Raw genomic sequence first — 5,256 nt, 5'->3', positions numbered from 1 at the left:
CGATCTCCTGACCTCGTGATCCACCCGCCTCGGCCTCCCAAAGTGCTGGGATTACAGGCTTGAGCCACCGCGCCCGGCCAAGACTCTGTCTTTTAAAAAAAAAAAAAGGAAGAAGAAGAGTTACAGGTGGTTATCTTACAGAATATTTGGTTACTTTATTATATTCTGGTGATTGTCTCCTCCTGGCTTTGTTTAATTCATTCTTCTGTCTCCAGTATTACAAACTGGAAGGTGTAGACTGTCTAGTTTTTTGGGGTTTTTTTTCCCCCCAAGACAGAGTTTCGCTCTGTCGCTGAGGCTGGAGTGCAGTTGCACGATCTCAGCTCACTGCAAGCTCCGCCTCCTGGGTTCACACTATTCTCCTGCCTCAGCCTCCTATGTAGCTGGGACTACAGGCGCCCGCCACCACGCCCAGCTACTTTTTTTATTTTTAGTAGAAATGGGGTTTCACCGTGTTAGCCAGGATGGTCTCGATCTCCTGACCTCGTGATCCACCCGCTTCGGCCTCCCAAAGTGCTGGGATTACAGGCATGAGCCACCACGCCCGGAGACTCTTTAGTATTTTAAGTCATTTTTGTGTTATTGGGAATGTCTTTTATAGACATCTTTTAATTTGTTAATCAGTGAACATAATTTGTACTTAGCATTTATTCAAATACTAAAGATTGAGAACTAACCTCTTGCATAGGAAAGAGGTGGTACACATCTAATGCAGCTGTTGTATTTGAGTAGCTCTGTGTTTTCCTTATGATAACAATGGTGATAAAGATTAATAAGAATGTGTCTTTTAGCCATACTGACTGTAATGCTAATGATGACAGATAAAGCCACTTACCTTGAGCTGGTCCAGGTAATTGTATTTTGCATCTGCTCAGTGCTCTTTTTCCCTAAGTTTTCTGGCTGTTCACTTAACAGTCACTTTAAAAGAGTCTGCTATGTTGACATTCCTATAGAAAATGTTACTGTTACTGCAAATCTAAAATCTCTAGTATAGTAACTACTTTTTTCATTTCATTGTAACAACTGTTTCAGTAACATGATTTGTGACAATGTACGTTTCCTTAGGAACACAACTGTTGAGTGGTAGCAAAGATTATACTCTAATGTTCTCTCCCCTCACCCAAAATAATTCTTGACAAAAGTATGTACTTAAAAGATACCTTCTAAGTAACTAAACCTTGGACAAACAATATTCTCAGGCAGGAGAGAAGAAATACTGTAACATTTATTGATTTCCTCCCACTGGACCAGAGATTAATATTATGTAACTTAATCTTCACATTGTATCACTGTGGGTGTTACTTTGTTATGCAAATGAAGAATAATCAAAATTATATTCCTGAGATCACACAGACCACTCTGACTCCAAACCCATGCTGGAGTTACTTTCACTGTATTATGTCTTTGTAATTCAGTAATTCCAGCTCATTGAGGGAAAGGGTTTTAATGCTAGAAAGTTTTTATGTTAAACTGCCAGAAACTTTGCATTATAATAAGAAAAAATAGAAACATTTGGAATATCTAATAATAGGGACATGTTGATTTACAAGGACATTCTTTTGTTTGTTTGTTTGTTTGTTTTTTTGAGATGGAGTCTCGCTCTGCCTCCCAGGCTGGAGTGCAGTGGCCGGATCTCGGCTCACTGCAAGCTCCGCCTCCCGGGTTCACGCCATTCTCCTGCCTCAGCAAGACGGAGTCTCACTCTGTCCCCTAGGCTGAATGAAGTGCAATGGCGCGATCTTGGTGCACTGCGTCCTCCGCCTCCCAGGTTCAAGCAGTTTTGTCACCTCAGCCTCTCGAGTAGCTGAGATTACAGGCATATCACCACACCCGGCTAATTTTTGTATTTTTAGTAGAGACGGGGTTTCACCATGTTGGCCAGGCTTGTCCCAAATTCCTGACTTCAGGTGATCCACCCTCCTTGGCCTCCCAAAGTGCTGGGATTACAGGCGTGAGCCACTGCGCCTGGTCAAAAAATTCTTTTTAAAAAGAGACTGTTTCACTCTGTCACCCAGGTCTCACGCCGTGTTGCTCAGGGTGGTCTTGAACTCTGGGGCTCAAATGATGTTCATGCCTTGGCCTCTCAAAGTGCTGGGATTGCAGGTGTGAGCCACTGTACCCGGCAGTTTTGTTTTGAAGAGATAGATCTCCTGCTGTCACTCACACAGGAGTCCAGTGGCACTATCATAGCTCACTGTAGCCTCAGACTCCAGGGCTCAAGTGACCCTCTTGCCTCACCCTCCCAAGTAGCTGGGACTACAGGCACATGCCATCACTCTCGGCTTTTTTAAATGTTTTGTAGAGACAAGGTCTTTCTGTATTGATCAGTCTAGTCTCAAACACCTGGCCTTAAGCAGTCCTCCTGCCTGGGCCTCCCAAAGGCCTGGGATTACAGGTGTGAGCCACCATGCCTGACCAATACAATTTTATTATACATAATTTATTTCAGATGCTACCCAAATGATGATGTTATAATTATTCTTTTCATTGCTGTGTTGCTAACAGTCACCATATGTAGAACTTAGAAGCCAGAACTTGACTGAATGGATTTGTTTTCCTGTTTTAAAATTCCATTTGGGTACATGACCTCACAATTAAGTTTTGTTTTAAAAAATATAAAGTTTTCTGAAGGGAAAAAGCAATAGTTAAAACTTTATTTACTTTGTTCAAAAAAAAAAAAAAAAAAAAGCTCAGCTAAAACACTAGAGTTAGATCCTTAACTTCCTTAACTTGGAGAGTTAAGTATATATAGATATGGATGGGAAGGGGGAAATTTTCCCTCAAATTACCTGCCTGCCTTTGTGATAAAGATATTAACAACAATTGCCAGGCATGGTGGCTCACGCCTGTAATCCCAGCACTTTGGGAGGCTGAGTTGGGCAGATCACGAGGTCAGGAGATCGAGACCATCCAGGCTAACACAGTGAAACCCCGTCTCTACTAAAAATACAAAAAGTTAGCCGGTCGTAGTGGCAGGCGCCTGTAGTCCCAGCTACTCAGGAGGCTGAGGCAGAAGAATGGTGTGAACCCAGAAGGTGGAGCTTGCAGTGAGCCAAGATCGTGCCACTGCACTCCAGCCTGGGCAACAGAGCGAGACTCCGTCTAAAAAAAAAAAAAAAGATACTAACGTATTGCAACAACATTTTGGGAACCATTTCCCACTTTGTTCTATTAAATTCATAACGCATGGGAATAAAGTTTCTTTTTATTTTGTTTATTGTTTTTTCTTTCAATTTTTGAGATGGAGTCTCCTAGCTCTGTCGCCCAGGCTGGAGTGCAATGGTGCGATCTTGGCTCACTGCAACCTCTGCCTCCCACATTCAAGCGATTCCCCTGCCTCAGCCTCCCTAGTAGCTGGGATTACAGGCTCGCACCACCACGCCCAGCTGATTTTTTGTATTTTAGTAGAGATGGGGTTTCACCATGTTGGCCAGGATGGTCTCGATCTCCGGACTTCGTGATCCACCTGCCTCGGCCTTCCAAAGTGCTGGGATTACAGGCATGAGCCAGCACGCCCAGCCTAATTTTTGTATTTTTTTTTTTTTAAGTAGAGATGGAATTTTACCATATTGGCTAGTCTGGTCTTGAACTCCTGACTTCAAGTGATCCGCCCACCTCGGCCTCCCAAAGTGCTGGGATTACAGGCATGAGCCAGCACGCCCAGCCTAATTTTTGTATTTTTTTTTTTTTAAGTAGAGATGGAATTTTACCATATTGGCTAGTCTGGTCTCAAACTCCTGACCTCAAGTGATCTGACCACCTCGGCCTCCTAAAGTGCTAGGATTACAAGCATGAGCTACCGCACTTGGCCAAAGTTTCTTTTTAGTAAGGCTTGCCATGTTTGGAGAGAAAAGGACAGCTTCATAAAATTTATTCATTGTTACCAAGCATTATACTACTTAGAATTCTTAGCAAGATGCTTGGATGTGCTTCCATATAAAATGAAAATGCTTCTACTTGTGGCTTCTTCATAGTCTTTGAATTAAAGGTAATTGAGCTCTTGGAAAAAATTGCAAATCATCACACTTTTGTGAAGTCGGTATAATGGATTTTAAGAATATTGGGCCGGGTGCAGTGGCTCACCCCTGTAAATCCCAGCACTTTGGGAGGCCGAGGCAGGTGGATCGCTTGAGGCCAGGAGTTGGAGACCAGCCTGGGCAACATGGAGAAACGCCATCTCTACTAAAAATACAAAATTTAGTTGGGTGTGGTAGCTCACGCCTGTAGTTCCAGCTACTCGGGAGGCCGAGGCATGAGAATTGCTTGAACCCTGAAAGCAGAGATTGCAGTGAGCCGAGATTGCACCTCTACCCTCCAGCCTGGGCGACAGAGCCAGACTCTGTCTCAAAAAAAAGAAGAAAAAAAAAAAAAAAAGAATGTGGGAGAAATCACCAGCTACTTGGGATGCTGAGGCAGGATGATTGCTTTAGTCCAGGAATTCGAGGCTGCAGTGAGGTTTAATTATACCACTGCACTCCAGCTTGGGTGACAGAGCAAGGCCCCATCTCTATCAAAAACTTTTAAGAAGAAGAATATTAGAGAAATCTTATATGAGTTCAGACTTCATACTTTCACATGTTAGCTCTGTAATTTTGTGCCTCATTTTCCACATCTGAAAACAAAGATAGTATAACTACCTCGTAAGGCTTTTGTGAGGATGAAATGAGTTAATGTGTGTGTAAAGTCCTTAGCAAAATGCCTGGTACATAAAAGTACTCACTTGAGAACTGGTAGCGAGCCTCATTATCTTCTGAGTTTACCTTTGTCTTTTCTCACATATGTACCCTCCTTCTCCATCCTCAGTTCCTCCTCTTTAGCAAATACTTTTATTATTTCTCTTCATCAAAACACTCATATTCTGAAGTTTTCCCTTACCCCTTCATTTCAAAGATCTTTACACCTTCCTCTGTTAATTCTGTGTGCTGCTTATAACTATTTAGCATACATTTTAGGAGAGGGTCTCCTTTTTCCCACCATCTTCCATAGTGCTTTTTATAAACAAAAAGACATTGGGATTTATATTCGTTAAGAATATTAGAGGCACTGGCTTGGCTGCAGCTTTTAGGAATCCCTGCCCAGAAGATAATAGGGTCCCAGAAGTGTGTCCTGCCAACACCAGTTTCTTTTTTAAAGCTTTGAACCTTCTCTGTTTTAGTACAGTTTGATGATCCCTAATCTAGAAATCCAAAATGCTCCAAAACTTTGTTGTTTTGGTTTGGTTCTTTTTTTTTTTTTTTTTTTTTTTTTTTTTTTTTT

General features: G+C 42.2%; 1 protein-coding gene across 1 annotated transcript in view; it reads left to right on the top strand.

Moving 5' to 3' along the window:
- PHAX (phosphorylated adaptor for RNA export) overlaps positions 1-5,256 on the top strand; it is a 26,826-nt gene that overhangs the window by 19,131 nt on the left and 2,439 nt on the right. The window lies entirely within an intron of this gene.

The sequence above is a fragment of the Mandrillus leucophaeus genome, unplaced genomic scaffold, assembly GCF_000951045.1.
Source record: "Mandrillus leucophaeus isolate KB7577 unplaced genomic scaffold, Mleu.le_1.0 Scaffold221, whole genome shotgun sequence".
Lineage (NCBI taxonomy): Eukaryota > Metazoa > Chordata > Mammalia > Primates > Cercopithecidae > Mandrillus > Mandrillus leucophaeus.
Note: the sequence above shows the minus strand (reverse complement) of the source record. Positions and strands in the feature narration are given on the sequence as shown.